The sequence below is a fragment of the Cupressus sempervirens genome, chromosome 10 (assembly GCF_028749045.1).
Source record: "Cupressus sempervirens isolate cs-2001-9-10 chromosome 10, ASM2874904v1, whole genome shotgun sequence".
Taxonomy (NCBI): domain Eukaryota; kingdom Viridiplantae; phylum Streptophyta; class Pinopsida; order Cupressales; family Cupressaceae; genus Cupressus; species Cupressus sempervirens.
The window spans coordinates 215,818,420-215,837,195 of NC_143127.1; the positions used below are offsets into that span (position 1 = coordinate 215,818,420).

At 34.2% G+C, this 18,776-nt stretch overlaps 1 protein-coding gene and 1 pseudogene across 5 annotated transcripts in view; one reads left to right on the top strand and one right to left on the bottom strand.

Annotated features, from left to right (window-relative positions):
• Positions 1-6,086: 6,086 nt before the first annotated feature.
• LOC149533395 (uncharacterized) overlaps positions 6,087-18,776 on the bottom strand; it is a 58,946-nt gene continuing 46,256 nt past the window's right edge. For 3 of the 5 annotated variants that reach the window (XR_016357298.1, XR_016357294.1, XR_016357296.1), the window contains one exon: positions 13,527-14,076. The gene's annotated coding sequence lies outside the window, so the exon portion shown is untranslated. Of the gene's footprint in view, positions 6,463-6,673; positions 6,704-13,526; positions 14,077-18,776 lie in introns of those variants that run through there. The other 2 variants (XR_016357295.1, XR_016357297.1) reach the window with 2 other exon arrangements.
• On the top strand, positions 17,855-18,613 carry LOC149533396 (secreted RxLR effector protein 161 pseudogene; annotated as a pseudogene).

Here is an 18,776-nt window from a genome sequence, read left to right on the forward strand (position 1 = left end):
AAGGAAACTCCAGGTTTTAATTGAATTTTGCATGTCCCAATTCTTTTTATAAGGTGTGTGGAGTAATCTACAATAGTGACTTCTTCATTTGAATTTTCATCAACACCATCTAATTGTTATTTGAATCCAATTATATGATGACAGGATGCTCCAATGTCTATGACCCAAGTATTTATACTAGTCATTAATTCACTTGATAATGTTGAGTAGAATACCATTCCTTCTATATCCTTCACTTTTATTGTAGAGACTTGGTTTTCTAGTCTTTCATGGCATTTTACTGCAAGATGTCCAAACTCATCACATCTATAGCATTGTACTTTAGACATATCCCTCTTTCTTTTGAATGAATGTTTATTGCTATAGTTTGTTTCCAATCAATCAAGCTTTGGAAGTTTGAATTGGGCACTTATCCCTTGTATGAACGAAGTTCATTTAGAGCCAATATTGTTAATTCTTTATTGACAATTATTTATCCAATTGTAGATAACTAGTCCCTTCAATTATTCTTATGAAGTAAGACGTAACAGTTTCTCCCTTGTTCATTTTTATATGCTACAATTGTTGCTTCATATAGTGCAAGGGCTCGACTAGTCTTGTTAATCTAATACATGTTTTCTAAGAAGGTAACATGGCATGAGCAATGTCCAATTTTGATATGACAAGAATTGTATGATCCTTGATTGAGTCTACTAGGATCTTCATGTCTCTATTGTTATTCTTTTTCCATTGTGTTTCCTCAGTGTCATCATCTGGGATAGGTAGAAACACGTATGACTCTAATTTTTATTCTCTAAGTGGCATCATTAATCTGAGTTCCCATGAGACAATTTGAAGCACCCTCAAGTTTATCTTCAAATCTAATTTTGCTCACCGTGATTGTTAATTAAAATTGCAAGTTCCTTTTGATGATGTTTTAAGGTTTTCTGAGGTTGTATATGCTCTTGATATTATTTCCAACATGGCTCTAATGCCATGTTAAGGAAATAGGATCAAATGTAATACATTTATTTCAAATTTATATGAGTAATTCTTATTCTCTAAGTGTGTCATGATTAATCTGAGTTTCCATGAGACAATTTGAAGCACCCTCAAGTTTATCTTCAAATCTAACTTTGTTCACCATGATTGTTAATTAATTGCAAGTTCCTTTTGATGATGTTTTAAGGTTTTCTGAGGTTGTATATGCTCTTGGTATTATTTCCAACATGGCTCTAATGCCATGTTAAGGGAATACAATCAAATGTAATAAATTTATTTCAAATTTATATGATTGATATCGTCTCTCAAAAGATCTTGGTGATAAACTTATTTTCTTATGCAAAAATTATATAGGTATATATATGGCAGCCAACCTGTAAGTATACTTTGAATTTGTTTGAATGAAAAGTATTTACATATAAATCAGATCTCTGCAACTTGTATTCTCAGATATGACAAAATATCTGAGACTCTCAGATATGACAAAATCATTCACTATTATTCTTAGTTTCACAAAATCAATGGTATATATATATGATAAGATACTTTCTTCAGTCATACAACTTGCTTTTGCATCAGACTAAACATTTCTTATTAGTGTGATCTTCACCCATCCTTTTGCATCTAAGTTACCCAGTTCGCTTGTTTTGGGTTCAGACCAAGGTTGGGTTCAAACTAGTACTTGGCTTTGGTACGGTCCACCCAGGGTTAGAACCCAACCAAGTTGGTTTGTCTAGGCTGAACCCAGATTAAACCAGGGCAGACCTAGAACAAGGTACATTTCTACTACAAAACATTCTATAATTCAGTGCAAAAAACAATTAATACAGAATTTGAATAAGATCTTTAACATTACAAAACAAAATTTGTTGAAGTTCAGATATTTATTTCATCAAATTATACTAGCCCTCAGGATTTCTTCTAGTGAAATTGTTATATCCAATTGCTGATAATGCCCCCTGTTTTAGAAGCTCCCTCTAGTGATAAATCAAATTTAAACATTAAACAACATCTTCAGCAGGTGAAGGGAGTCGGAAGCTAGTTTTTTAACATTTATCAAGTAGGATGTTAATTACATAAAAAAATTCTCTATACAGTGAAAAAGTAATAAACCTTTGAAGTCTTGGAAAGCGAGAATGTTATTGATGCAGCTGATCCCATTGGCATTGTCACTGTTTCCAAGTCAACTAATGCCTTTGATGATGATGATGATGAAGAAGAAGAAGAAGAAGAAGAAGATTTTGATGATCCATGAGATGATTGTAAGTTAGTGTAAAGTTCCAATTGCTGAAATTCAAAACAATGACATTGAACTCAATATTATTATTTTAATGTTGGCATGATGCTTTGATTACAAGTTTACGGTGTTTTTGTTGTTTTTATGATACCAAGTGACATTCTAATCTTAATTAATCCTTCTAGGCTGCACACACACATGTATATATGTACATACACAACACACATATATTTTACATGTTCTTGTACAAACAGACTCGAACCCTAATAATCAGACATCTTGTTTATATGTGACTCAAAACAGTCACTTCAACAGAAAACTCAGAACAACCACGGTACATTGAATACATAAATATTAAATAATGTGTACTGTTAGGTGTTAATACGCAGAAAGTTTCCATGATCTCTGCAAATATCTGTAAGTACTCGTACAACAGTTATAATGACGAATTCTTCTAACACTTAGCTGGTCTAAGACCTGTAGATGAAGACACTGGAAGAGGTTTGAAATAAGAATGTGTGAGAGAAACAGTAAAAAGTGTGGAAGAAACAATTGAGAGAGGTATATCCTTTGTTTATGCAGTATGGTATGACTGAGACAGTGTTTCCTTTTATTCTCTTTCATATATTAAGAATGACTATGCAAGCAAATCATTCAAATCACCATGTCACAGCTAAATATAAGGGAGGCAACAGAAATCATTCAATATGATTCGCAGATTATGCAACAGCCATAGTCATGGTTCAAATACAAATCATGCCAGGATACAGAAAACAAAAACCCTCTGGGACATACTCTAGTTGAACACTGGAATGAGCTGTCATTAAGTGACAGCGAAGATGTTTAGAGACAATCTTATGACTTTTCGAGACCACTCAGGTTTCATAGGTCTTTAAGCAATAGAAGGATTTTATTTTTTATGGCATCAAGAAGCTTTTGTGACAGTGACCGTCTCCTCACACCCAATGTCATTCTCAAAGTTAGTCTACATGCTCAAAAGGTACGAATAGAATGTAGGAGAGTGGAGTAACCAACAGTGATTAAGAGGGCAAATCATAAATTTACATGTATATATGTTTCAAGGTGACAAGTCCCCAACATGCATTGTAATATACAAAGGTAGCACAATGAATACCTCTGCTGATATATCTCAAAGTAAAGGCAGTGGTCTAAGTGGCTTTGTTAAAGAACAGAGAGAATGTTTTATGGTATGTCAAAAGAAGGGAGGGAAAAACACAGTCTTGAATGTACAAGAATGACAAGTAATCATATTGACAAAAGCCTAGAAAAAGACAATGAGGAGGTTACTCACAAAATCAAACCTTAAACAAAAGGAAAACTAAGAGTGGTTAATAAAATTGTAAGGAAAGAAAAAGTGAACAGTCACACAAGATTTCCTTGTCCTTGACAAATGCCAATGGTCAAGAGCCATACAAATCTTTGAAGAACATAATAAAGCCATCACTGCCAAAATAGTCAAGAGCAACTTTTATATATCACATGTAGTCTCTTATTTTCAAACTGGATGTACAGTGATAATAGCTTGTAGAAGGAGATCGTTAACAAGATAAAGATCAGCAAGACAACTGCCCTCAGAATGATATAGTAACAGTTTTAAGCATTGGAAGAAACAGTCAGTTTCAAGTGGTGTCTTGTCAAGAACACTGTATTAAGGCTTCAAAGTCTTGAAGACAGTCAAGTTATTGTCAAGGCAAAGATTGCATAGTGACACAGTAACTGTCAAAGAAATGTGAATGGAATATAGATTAAGAGTCAATGTAAATTACAGTGGGAACAAATTTTGAAAAGGATGATCCTAAATTATCTAAGATAAGCACGAAATATGGTGCTAAGGGGTCAAATAGGTGACAGTCCCTGGCCCATATGAGTGATAGTCCAAAGAGGTACGAAAAGCAATACAGAACCTCACAACTAAGCCATACAAATCATTAAAGAAGTGAGTCTACAAATCTGACAGGGGCCATTGGTTCGTATGTCAAAAAACCCAAAGGGGACAAACAATCAAGGTTCATTATGTGAGAGAGACATAGACTAAGGTAAATCTGCAGTTATAAATGAAATGAGCATGCACATTTCCTAATGGCAGATTTCAAGATCACAATGACAGTCAATATATGCAAAGACAGTGAAAAGAAGAAGTTAGAGAGTTTGACAGTCCAAGAACTACTAAGTGCAAAGCAAACTATGTTCATGGGCAGTAACAATCAACCACTCCAAAGTAATCTCCATGATGTGTTAGTGAGCATTGTAAAGGGAGCACAAAGACTATAGACATATCTGCTCAATAGCCTTTTTGAAAGTTTATTTGTAAATATAGCATTGCAGATGCTCTTGAAAGTTATCGAAGCCATCAAGTGGAGGACAAACAACATATAAGAGCATTAGTATGCCAAAAAAACAGAGGCAAAGATACAAATAAAAAAGGACACTCTCTTTAAATCACAGTGACAAAGAATATTCACCATGAGATATGGACAAAAGAGCTCAAAGGTTGGCCTCCTAAAATCGTCATAGAGGAATATCAACTAGGAGAGGCTACATCGAAGAGTAGACAGCACTTAACAAGTCATGAGAGTGCAAACAAGATGACAGTGGTCCAACAAAGACAAAGATTCATATGAAAATTTCGAAGGCCAGAAGGAGACTAGTGTGTGACAGAGAAACAAGAAAAGGTGCAGACAAAACTGTATAAGAGACAAAGAAAAGGAGCAGTTTTGGAACTCATGATCGTCATTTGACATGTGTAGAGATTCCCAATGGATATGTATGCATCTAACAGGCAGTTTGAATATATTATGATGCATTTTGCAGCAGTTTTGGGGGGTCTTAAATGGCCAAGTTTTATTTGATCCGACTCCAAAGTCATTCTAGAATTCATAAAATTATGCTAAGGACACGTGGTCTATTATTTTGAGAGGGTGTAGACTGTTGAACAGTTTGGCAAGGTGGAACAGGAATATAGGAGACTAAGAACAAATATAGGGGAATTGGGACACTCTTAATCTGGTTTCCAGCATCATCCACGCATCTACGAGTTCCAAGCCAAGTCAGCCACATTCATCAAGTGGGAAGCTACAGCAAAGTCAAAGCACTGAAGACAAGTCATCAACCACTCCTAGGAGCCCAAGCAGGTGGACCCAGTCTTTTGCATTTATTTCCTTAGATACTCCTCTATATTCTGTCACATGGAGAAATAGAGATATAAAGATATCTAAACTCAATTTTAGAGTTAAATCTTATAAGTATTGCAAGTATTGTAGCTCCAATAAAGCTAATTCAGCAAAGATAGCTTGTAACTCAAAATCAGTCACTTCTATGACTCAATAGTAAATACTATTTTCATTTCATTTTTTCAAGTTCATTTTCAAGCATTTCCAGATCTGTAGCTTCTGTTTCAGCACCCTCAGTTAATGAAAAAGGCATATTGGACCTTCAAAGTATGTTTCCTTGTGTGCAAATCAATGGATGACCTCTATTGTTAATTCTGTAACTTGTTATCATACTGATCTGATAACAGATCAGTCTGATCTGTTCTTAGATAATATAGATTGATCAAATGTCCTTGCCTTATCCTCCTTATGATATCGGCGTCTATCCTTAAATGCTAGTTTATATTTAAACTAAAACTCCTTTGTGTTAGTGTCAACTAAACTTGTTGTTTTAATGAAAAGGTCCCCAACTTCTAGGGATTAATTAAAGGATGTTTTGGAAGGGACATGTCCCTTGTAAAGACATGTCCCTAGGTCTCTCTACTTATAGTGGGTATTGTTGAAGTCTAAGAGCACAAAAAGAACAAAGATAAGTCTGCTCCTTAGTCAATACTGCCCACATACGATTTGCAGAAATAAAAGACAGAATTCTGAATTATATTTCTAATTCAATTGAAGGCAATACTTTGAAGTTATTCACAGCAAGTCACAAGGAGAAGAAGGTTGAATCTAGTCTATATTCAGTCATAAAATTTGCAGAAACTTTACATAGTATCAAAGCTCTGGTAGTCGAACCTAGGCTCTGCAAATTTAAATAATCAGATCTTAAACATATCTAGCACTTTTCTTCTACCTTCAATGGCATACACAATCAGACCCGAGGACAGGTTTGATGGGAAAGAACACTTTGATCCCTGAAATTTTCAGAATCATGATGATTCTTGAAGAAAATGATGTAAAACAATTTGTTGATAAACCATCCAAACAACCTCCAGTTGAACCTCATAAATCTATCTGGAGCAAAAGAAATAGAAAAGCCATTCAAATCATATTAGATGGAGTAAAAAATGATATCGTACCCATGCTTACAAAACATCAAAGAGCATTTGATATGATGAATGCATTACTAAATGCATATGAGGTCAACAATGCAACTAGAGTTCTCACACTGAAAAAGCAACTAAATCACATACAAATAAAGAAAGGAGAATCAATGAATTCTTACTTCCTATGGTTTGCCAGCATTAGAGATAACCTGTCAAGTATAAGAACCATTATTAGTGACATAGAATTAACACTAATGGCTATAGATGGATTACCAAATTCATGAGAAACTTTTGCACAAGGAATAAGTGTCAGAGATAGACTTCTTGACTTCAACAGACTTAAGGGGGATTGTCTTCAAGAAGAATCCAGAAAATTAAAGAAAGGAGGGAAACTGAAAACAGAAGATGAAGAACTTCATGTTCTTAATACAAACTCCTATAAGGGCAAGAAGAAGCATTTCAAGAAGAAGGGAAATCAAAAGAATGGTAAACCCAAGAAAGATCTATCCAAAATAAAGTGTTTCAGATGTGAAAAGTTTGGACACTACAAATCAAATTGTCTTAAGAATTCTAAACAACAAGCAAACTATACAAATGTTACTAGGGAAGAAGATACCTATGATCCTGAGAATCGTGTATTATATTCCATTATCAAATGAAATCTCAAGTAAAGCATGGGTAATTGATAGTGGGTCTTCTAGACATATAACAAGATACAAAGAAGCACTAGACTCTATATCAGAAAAGGTTAATGGCGAAGTTACCATTGGTGATAATTCAGCACATTCTGTAGAAGGAATTGGAAATTGCACCTTGAAACTAAAATCAAGAAATTCTCTTCTGCTCAAAGATGTAATCTACGTACCAGGAATAAAAAGAAATTTAATCTCAATTACAACACTTGAAGATGATGGGCATGACGTTGCATTCGTGGACGGTAAAGTAATAACGTAAGCAAAGAATCCTCAATCAAGAAAACGAAGTTGGTTGGTCAGAGAAAAGGATATTTGTATGAATTGAATTAAGAATCCAGTTGACCTATTGAAGCCTTAATTCATGAAGCTACAAACATAAATGAAATATAGCACAAAAGATTAGGGCATCTAAATTTCAAAACCTTATCAACTATGGAGAAGATGGTTACTGGTCTACCTAAGCTAAATAAAGACCACTCAAGCATATGCAAAGGGTGTGCACTGGGTAAGCACACCAAAAGTCCATTTCATGATAGCACAAGAAAAACAAATAATGTTTTTGAATTAATTCATTCAGATTTATGTGGACCTATGTCTGCTCCTTCTCTTAGAGGATTCTGGTATTATATTTTGTTCATAGATGACTTCTCTAGGAAAACGTGGATTTACTTCTTAAAGTGCAAAGAATCAGAAGAAATCCTAAAGAGATTTAAAAAATTCAAAACATTAACTGAAAACTTATCAGGGCACAAAATTAAAACTCTTAGAACTGATAATGGAGGGAAATACACCTCAGATTTGTTTAAAAGGTTTTGTAAAGAAATAGGAATTAAGAGGGAGTACATTGTTCCTTATAATTCAGAACAAAACAGGGTAGCAAAAAAAAAGAATAGAACAATTACAGAAGGTGCTAGAGCTATGATATTTGATCAAAATCTAGAGTATTATCTTTGGGTAGAAGCCTCTTGTACTGCTGTCTATATTCAAAATCGAAGCCCTCACTCTTACCTTAGAGATAAAACTCCTGAAGAAGTCTTCACTAAGGTTAAACCCAATATAAGTCATCTTAGGATTTTTGGGTGCCTCATATATATCCATGTTCCAAAAGAAAAGATAACCAAGTTACAACCCTCTGGGAGGAAAGGTATTTGTGTAGGGTATAGTGAAAGATCTGAGACATATAAGATTTTCATACCAAGACAGAAAAGTATTGAACTTAGTAGGGATGTAATTTTTGAAGAAGCTCTAACATTCAAAAGAGCCCTAAGTTCTGAAGAACCTTCTCCTTTAACTAGTTCTGAAAGAAACAGTGAGTCTGAGTCTCAAAGGGAGAACATAGAAGAAATTGAAGATGAAATTCAAAATCTAAATCTTGGAGAAACTCAAAATTCAAAAAAAAGACCACTTTGGGCCATTAAAACAGTTGAGGAAGCACAAGACTTTGTTGCACCTTTTAGAACAATCAGAAAACGCAAAAGACCTAAAAGATTTTCTAGTTATACAACAAACATGAATGATTTGTCCAAAACAGAACCAACCAATCCTTCAGATGCTATTAAACATACAGCTTGGAAAGAAGCTATGACAAAAGAATAGCAATCTATTATGAAGAATGATGTTTGGGAGATTGTTCCAAGACCTAAAGGAAAATCTATTGTTTCTTCCAAGTGGATATTTAAAATAAAGCATGTTGCTGACGGTAGCATCAAGAAATATAAAGCTAGATTTGTAGCCAGAGGATTCTCTCAGAAAGAAGGGATTGATTATGAAGAAACTTTTGCTCCTGTCGCCAAATATACCTCTATAAGAGCAGTCCTAGCAATTGCAGCATTGAAGGGATGGAAAGTACATCAGATAGATGTAAAAACAACATTCCTAAATGGAAAGATTGCAGAAGAAGTATATTTGGAGCAACCTGAAGGATCTGAAACACATGATCCTAACATTTATGTTTGTAGGCTCAAGAAAGCTCTCTACGAGCTTAAACAGACTCATAGGGCTTGGTATGAAAGAATTGATAAGTATTTCACCGGCTTAGGTTTCTCCAAGAATGAAGCCGATCCAAATTTATATTATAAAAGATGATATGGTAATTCTGATACTGTATGTTGATTGATGATTTACTAATAACAGGTGATGATCATCCTATAGATCAATGCAAGAAAGATCTAAAGATGAAAGACTCGGGACTCCTTCATTACTTCCTAAGACTGGAAGTACAGCAGAATTCTGACAGTATTATACTTAATCAAGGGAAGTATACATCAGACATTTTGAAGAGATTTCAAATGTGGAATTGTAAGTCTATGTCTTCTCCAATGGAAACTAATATATATAAACTTAAAGAAGCAGCAGGAGAATCACCTTCCATAGATTCTACTCTCTACAGACATATGATTGGGTCCCTTACGTACTTAATAAATACAAGACCTGATATTTGCTATGTTGTTAATGCCTTAAGCCAGTTTATGTGTGAGCCAAAGGAGATTCACCTAGTTGCAATTAAATACATTATGAGATACTTACAAGGCACTCTTAATTTTGGACTCAAATATGAGAAGGTTAACTTAGATTTACATGGATTCACTGACTCAAATTGGGGTGTTAGTGTTAAAGACAGGAAAAGTACTTCAGGATGTTGTTTCAGTTTAGGATCAGCAATGATATCTTGGATATGCAGAAAGCAGTCTTCAGTAGCTCAAAGCTCCACAGAAGCCGAATACATTGCAGCAGCAATGGCCTCTCGAGAAGTAGTTTGGCTAAGGAAGTTACTTGTTGAATTATTTGATTAAGCCATGAATCCTACGATTATTCATTGTGATAATCAGAGTCCCATCAAGCTTTCAGTGAATCTAGTTTTCCATGACAGGTCCAAGCATATTGAAATTCCTTACCATTATTTGAGAGATATGGTAGACAGGAATTCTGTAAAATTAGAATACATTTGTACTGCAGATCAGACAGCAGACATACTCACCAAACCTCTATCTAGAGTGAAGATAGACCACTTCAGGAGAAGACTTGATATGGTTGAATTGTAATCCATTTGTATTCTTTAAATTATTAATATTATTAATTTTATTTGTCAGGCTGTTGACTGTTATGGGCTCCACCATTTGTATATTTGTATTCATTATTTATGAGGTGACGATCTCTAAGATAATGAACACTTGTATAAAAGACATTATGAGAGATGACGATCTTTTAGATAATGTGCTAAACAGTAGAGTTCCACTGTAAGATCTAGATGAGTTCAAGATCATATTGTGATGTAGACATTGTTATGTCTATAAGTCACAATTGGATAAAGAAAGAATTTTAATATTCTTCGTGGTTTATCCTGTGTTCTGGTAGATCTTAACTCAGGATCATGTTGTGATACGAATACCAATATCTATGAGTCACAACTTGGATAAATGAAGAACTTAAATTATTCTTCAGATTTATCCTGTATATTGTTATCACTAGTAACAATGACTTGTCATATCACAAGTTTAGTAATATGACATTGTATCATGTGTTCTACGACACCACATGCTAAGAAGATTTAAATAGATATAGAGTATCAATTCTTGCTTGTTCATCTTTATTGATGTTGCTAGATATGATATCTCTTAGTATGATTATCAAGTTAAGAGGGATTATTAATTTTGTAACTTGTTATCATACTGATCTGATAACAGATCAGTCTGATCTATTCTTAGATAATATAGATTGATCAAATGTCCTTGCTTTATCCTCCTTATGATATCAGCGTCTATCCTTAAAATGCTAGTTTATATTTAAACTAAAACTTCTTTGTGTTAGTGTTAACTAAACTTGTTGTTTTAATGAAAAGGTCGCCAACTTCTAGGGATTAATTAAAGGATGTTTTGGAAGGGACATGTCCCTACATCTCTCTACTTATAGTGGGTATTGTTGAAGTCTAAGAGCACAAAAAGAACAAAGATAAGTCTGCTCCTTAGTCAATACTGCCCACATACAATTTGCAGAATTAAAAGACAGAATTCTGAATTATATTTCTAATTCAATTGAAGGCAGTACTTTGAAGTTATTCACAGCAAGTCACAAGGAGAAGAAGAAGAAGGTTGAATCTAGTCTATATTCAGTCATAAAATTTGCAGAAACTTTACATCTATCTTTATAATTTCATGTTAAGAATCTTCAGAATTATCTTCCATATTCGGCACCTTTAAAAATAAAAATTCATGTTTGATATAGGTTTAAGTTTGTGAACTTGTCATTATTGTTGGTTGTGAAGATCAGTTGTCTCTTTGTATTCTGATCTGCTTTTTTCGAATGTGATTTTGAGAGTGTTTGAACTTTGAAGAGACAACATATAAGACACCACATTCATCTAAAATGCCCTGGAATCTGAGTCCAGTTCTGTTCTGTTTCTGATTCTTTCCAGATTCCTGCTGAGTTATGACAGGGTCCCTCCTGGGTGGTTGCATCCCTGTGGTTCCTGCTCCCGCAGAGCAACAGGACCCACAGATGACCCAACCAAAATCCGGGCGGACCCTGAAAGATCCCCTTTCTGCCTTGAACTGTGATTTTCAGATTTTTTCCACTTGCTGATTGGAGTTTGAGGGGATATTTTTGGTGTTTTGACTTACATTTTGTTTCCAGGGATTTGTTTAATTATTCATGCTTGTTTGGTTTTCAATGAAGGATTGATTTTGAATGCAAATATAAGAAAATGAATGACTTATATACAATTTCAGAATTCTGGCATAACAGTTATTGCAATTTTAAAAGAGATTTATTTCATCAGGACAAATAACATAACAGGGGTCCAACTCCTAGGCTGAAAGTAAGTGTTTTATTGATTGAAATTCCGGTTTCCTGCAAATAATGGTGTCTAAGTAGAACTAATGCCTCCAACGAGATCTATTTGCTTCAATTATAGTCAGAGAAAATAATTATTGAAAGAATTGAAGAAATTGCTACAGATTCCTTCAGGCTCCCAGGCAAGATATTGAATTTGCTTAATTTTCAATCAAGACTTGAACATCTCAATTACATATGCCTAGATAAGTCTAATAAATCCCTATGTTTTCTGATTGCTAATGCTGACAATAAATTTCCTTTCTTATTCGAACCCTAATCACTGCTGTGTGAATTATTTGACATCCAAGCTGCCTCCAAAGTGATAGGACTGGCTAGGAGAGGCCACATGAGGGCTGGAAAAAGATATGGCTGCCCTAATTGCCTTCAAGAAACTGATAAACCTCTTCAATCTGCATATGAGTTCCCTGTAAATGCTGACGTCAATTTGAACTGAAGCCCAGGAATTTTGTCCAACCACTTAGGAAATATTAAGATATTTGCCAAATTATTCATAAAATCCAAATCTGGGCCCAGAACTGAATTCTGATTGACACACTGTGATCACTGATGCAGCCTGAGTCCTGCAAGCTAGCTAACAGTTCCTCCTAAAAATAGGAACTTGCACTTAAAAATAGAAACCTCGCTTCAAACACTAGAAACTACTCAAGAGTATCTTGTACTACATTGTGGTCACCGGATGATCATCTAGTGGAGTACCAGTTATCCCTAAAAAATAGGAGACGTCCCTAAAAAGTGGGAACTGGCATCTAAAACCTCAAATGGGTCACAAAGCCACTGCAAAGCTCTATGACACTATGAATGAGTCCGCTAACCATACAGTTGAACTTCAGGAACTCGAATGATAGGTCAACCAAAGCTTATTTCCTGTCACCCAGAAAGGGCATATTGCAAACCCACAGGCGGTGGGCACCCAAAATGGGCCCCACATGCCATTTTAAAATTTTTTAAATCTTAAAATCCCCTAAAACCCTAATTTTGACCACAAAGCATGCATTTGGTTATTTGATGATATTTCAGTCATCTCTCAAGCATTTTTCACCATTTTTCACTGTGTACTTACTATTGACATGGTGAGACTTTTGCGAATTATGAATATGATAAATGAGGTATTTTATTTATAGTTTTATTAACAATTATGTATTTATGAGTATCACGATTCCAACTTCCTATTATTATTATATGTTTAAAGTTTTGAAATAATGGTGAATGAACATTGAACTTGTAAGAACCTATGATGTACATAAAACATTATAATATTATAATATATCAATATGTGTGTACTTGAAATACCTACATAAACACCCATTATACCAGAACCAGCCCAAGAAAAAAAAGATTGTCAAAATTGGGAACTTGAATCTGTATTAGAACCAAGATCGGTAACTTAGGAGTAGATAAAATAGAAGACAGATTTATATTACAAAGAAATAACAGAAATAATATACTGAAAGACTTTAAACTTAATCACCAAAATCTGATACAAATATGGAAATATGTAATATTGTAAATTGAGAATGTCGAGATAGTTACATCAGATTATAGCTATAAGCACAAATTTAACATAGCCATTTCCTAGAATTGAATGTAAAAGTTTATGACAATTATAAACGGCAAATGCAAATGTATTCAAATCCTAACTCGCATCAATACCTCACAAAAATGCCACGGTTGGATCTATTCTGCAGCAATAACAATAAATACATAAAAAGGAACTCTTACAAACCTGCACGCAGCTTCCAGGAAATCCTCCACCAACCCCAAAAAAGGAGGGCCAAGAAAAGAAGGGGTAGGCTGTAAATAAAGGACCAGAACCCAAAATGGGATGGTCAGCAATGAACACACTTGCCAAAGTCCACAAACTTCTCACAACAGTCACTCTAAATCAAATTTGCAATATTTGTAGCTGAAATACTAGTTTCCAGCAAGCTGCAATGTGAAGTCACTCCCAATCCTCTAGATTGTATCTCTTAACAACGTGGAGAATGTCATCTGAAAGCTTTTCGTCCTCACAATCCAGCAAGAAGAAACACGATCTCCTTCAAGAATGTTAATGTATAGATTAGTCAAAACATAAATTATAATGATCTTAATGAATCTGTAATTATTATGTTACATATGTTTAAGATATTAAATGGAATCATATATATATATATATATATATATGATTCATATTATAAACATATTTCAATATATATTGGAATCGGTATACTTCCCGATTTAACTAATCGACTACACTATGAAACTGCCGACTTAACTAACAGCCAGTTTAATGGTTGTCATCAGTCTTAATATTATCGGGGGTGACTTTGAGTCACGCCCGATAGATGTGGCTCCAGCGTGAATCACGCCTATTGGTCGTGACTCACTGTCTACCCACCATAGTATTTATATAACATTGAACCCGCTGAATAATACATCGAACACAGAAATACAATAAGTCTTCAGTGCTATCAGCGAATTCAGTATTATATCATTCTCTCTGCATTAAAATAATATCTCAATATTATTTAATATTATATTGAAACAATCCAGAAGTATTTACTTATAGTCTGATACTTTAACATGGTATCAAAGCAGGTTTAAAAGAAGTAATCCTGATATCAGACTACAAATATCTAGGTCATAGAAGCAATAGATATTATTTAAAATAAAATGGTGAACGGTATGAGGCTTGAAGACAGACTAGAAGATGATTTAGATTTTGCAGGCTTGAAGCTACGTCTAAAACTTTTACTTAAAGAACATGGTCTAAATAAGCTTATTGAAAAATCTAACCCATCACCTAAAGGAAAAGATGACTGGAAAAATGGGAGTGACAACAATAAAGCTATGAAAATTATTGTGGACGGTGTTAAAACTCATCTACTCCTTGCAATCTCAAAACTAGACACTGCACATGAGATGTACAATGCTCTTGAAAATATGTTTGAGATAAACAATACTGTTCAGATCATTACATTAAAGGACAAAATGTCAAATATTACAATGAATAAAAGAGAGAAAATTTCCTCTTACTTCATGAGAATAACTGATCTTCGAAATCAACTCTCATCCATAGGACACATCTGTGATGGAAAGGAGTTAACAATAATGGCTCTTAAAGGACTTCCATCATCATGAGATACCTTCAGACAAGGGGTATCCTCTCGGTCAAAACTACCTAAATTGGAAAGACTTAAAGCTGATTGTATACAAGAAGAGCGTATGCAAATTGATCAAGGCCAAAATGTTTCCTCCTCAAAAGAAGATTTTCAAGTTCTCTCAATTCAAGTAAATAAGAAGAAAAGAAAATTCAAAGGAAAAAGGAAGCCACCTAACTTTCCCAAAATGCAATGTTATAGGTGTGATAAAATTGGTCATCCAGCATCTAGATATCCTGACAGAACTAAGTCACAAGCTTCACTTGCAACCACTCAAAACTCTAATGGAAATTCTGAACACAATGCTTTCTATTCAGCACTCTCCAATGAAGCATCAACCAGATCAAGTACTTGGGTAATTAATAGCAAAGCCTCTCAACATATTACAAGTTTTAAAGGACAGTTAGACTCTCTAAAAGAAGACTATGTTGATGAAGTAACCATTAGAGATGTTACAAGCTATCCCGTAATGTGTATAGGAACATGTACTATTTATCTAAAACCAGGGAAAACAATTGAACTTACTAAGGTACTATATGTACCTGGTATAAAAAGAAACTTTCTTTCTATCTCTGCTATTGAAGATGAAGGACTCAAAATTACATTTATGGAAGGAAAGGTCTTAGCTTGGCCTAAGAATTCTAACATAAAAAATGCATACAAAATTGGCTCTAGACATGGATGTTTTTATCAAATTAACTCTCTCTCTCATTCAGCTCTAATTCATGATTCCTTCAAAGAAAATGAAATCTGGCACCGGAGACTACGTCATCTTCAATTTCGAGGATTATCTTCTATAGGAAAAATGGTAACAAGTATACCTAAACTTAATCCATACCATGAAGGAACTTGTAAAGGTTGTGCTCTAGGGAAGAATATTAAAACTACATTCCAAAATAGTCAAACCAAATCCAAAGAAGTTCTAAAACTTATTCACTCAAACTTACGTGGTCATATGTCAGTTCCTTCTCTAGGAGGTTCTCTATACTATATCATATTTGTGGATGATTTCTCGAGGAAGACTTGGATCTATTTCCTTAAAAGTAAAGAATCTGAAGAAATCTTGGCAAAATTTAAAGAATTTAAAGCCCTTGTAGAAAACCTTTCTGGAAACAAAATAAAAGTCTTAAGAACAGACAATGGTAAAGAGTACATTTCTGACATCTTTATAAATTATTGTAAAACTGTTGGGATCAAGAGGGAGTGTTTTGTTTCTTATAATGCCCAACAGAATGGAGTAGCTGAGAGAGAGAATAGATCAATAGTTCATTCTGCTAAAGCAATGCTTCATGATCAAAATCTTGAAACTTTTCTTTGGGGTAAAGCTTCAAATACTGTTGTTTTCCTTCAAAATAGGTGTCCTCACTCTTATCTTGAATTTAAGACCCCTAAAGAGGTATTTACCGGGAAGAAACCTGATCTTAAATATCTAAGAATTTTTAGTTGCCCTGTCTATGTACATATTCCTAAAGAGGAGAACCAAACTAGAGCCCTCAGGAAAGAAAGCAATCTTTGTAGGTTATAGGGAAACTTCAAAAGCATATCGCATCTATATCCCTGGACAGAGAAATATTGAACTAAATCGAGATGTAATATTTGACGAAGATTTGGCCTACAAAAGATCTAAAGATGAAAATGAATCAAATTAAGAAGAAACTCTAGAAGAACAAAACTCTGATAATGAGAGGGAGTCTCTAATGGAGGAAGATAAATCAATTGAACCCAAGGACATTACTCACACCTCTAAGGAGAAGAAAGACCACTATGGGCTAGAAAGCTAATTGAAGAAAACAATTCCATTCCCTCAGATTTCATTAGGGAAAGAAAATGTCCTAATATATACTCAAGTTACATTGCATTAATGAGTGAAATCTCCAAATCTGAACCATCTGATGTAAAAGAAGCTATAAAACATCAACATTGGAAAGACGCCATGACAAAAGAATATAACTCCATACTTAAAAATGATGTTTGGGATATTGTTCCTAGACACAAAAATAAATTAGTTGTCTCCTCAAAATGGCTATTTAAAATTAAACATGTTGCAGATGGAAGTATTGACAAGTACAAAGCAAGATTTGTAGCAAGAGGATTTTCCCAAAGGAAAGAATAGACTATGAGAAAACTTTTGCTCCAGTAGCCAGATATACTTCAATCAGAATTGTTTTAGCCATTGTTGCATCCAAGGGATGGAAAATTCATCAAATGGATGTAAAGACTGCATTTTTAAATGGTGTTATAGAAGAGGGAAGTTTATCTTGAACAACCAAAAGGATTTGAAGTACACAATAAACAATCTCATGTATGCAAATTAAAAAAGGTTTTATATGAATTAAAACAAGCTCCCCGAGCTTGGTATGAATAAATAGATCAGCATCTAACTAAACTTGACTTCTCTAAAAACATTGCAGATCCAAATTTATATTACCAAGTAATACAAGGGGATATGTTAATCATGGTTTTATATGTTGATGATCTTTTGATTATAAGAGAAGATCATCTAATTGAAAAATGTAAACAAGATCTCATATCTGAATTTGAAATGAAAGATCTAAGAATACTATACTATTTCTTGGGACTAGAAGTATGGCAGCATTCAAAAGGAATCTTCTTAAATCAAGGCAAGTATACTCTGGATCTACTCAACAAATTTGGCATGTTGGATAGCGAGGCAATGAAAACTCCTATGGAAACAAACCTCCAAAAACTAAAAGAAGCAACTGAAGATTCTAAAAGTGTTGATCCTACTATATATCGACAAATAATTGGTTCCTTAATGTATTTGGTGAACACAAGACCTGACATTTGTTATGCTGTAAATGTTCTCAATCAGTTCATGTGCAAACCTAAACAAACTCATTTAGTAGCAGCAAAACACATTCTCAAGTATCTCAGTGGTACTATTGGATATGGTCTCAAATACACTAAAACTGAACTAAATCTAAGAGGATATACAGATTCTGATTGGGTAGGAAATTCAGAGAATTGGAGGAGCACTTTAGGATGTTGTTTTACATTGGGTTCTGCAATGATATCTTGGTTTAGTCAGAAGCAGTCTTCAGTAGCACAGAGTTCTACAGAAGCCGAGTACATAGCTGCATCTATGGGAGCAAGAGAAGTTGTATGGTTGAGAAAACTTCTATTTGGATTATTTGGGAAGCCACTTCCACCTACTACTATTTATTGTGATAACTAGAGCTGCATTAAGCTATCTCTTAATCTTGTGTTTCATAACAGATCAAAACACATCGAGATACCATACCACTATGTTCGAGACATGGTTGAGAAGGATGTAATCAAGTTGGAATATATTAGTACAAAGGATCAAATTGCAGATAGTCTTAACAAACCACTTGCTAAAATAAAAGTGGAGCATTTTCGCAAAGAACTTGGTATGATTGTAAAATCTGAGGACATGTCTCAAAGAAATTGATTATTGTACATTTTTTTAATATATTATAAATTTACAAAACCTATGTTAATCATTAAAAAGTGACAACTTCAAAATGATTTCACTTGTATCAGAAGAAGTTGTTGTAAAGTGACGTCCTTACAATAACTTGCAGCATGACTCATTTCTACGAAATTGTTTCATG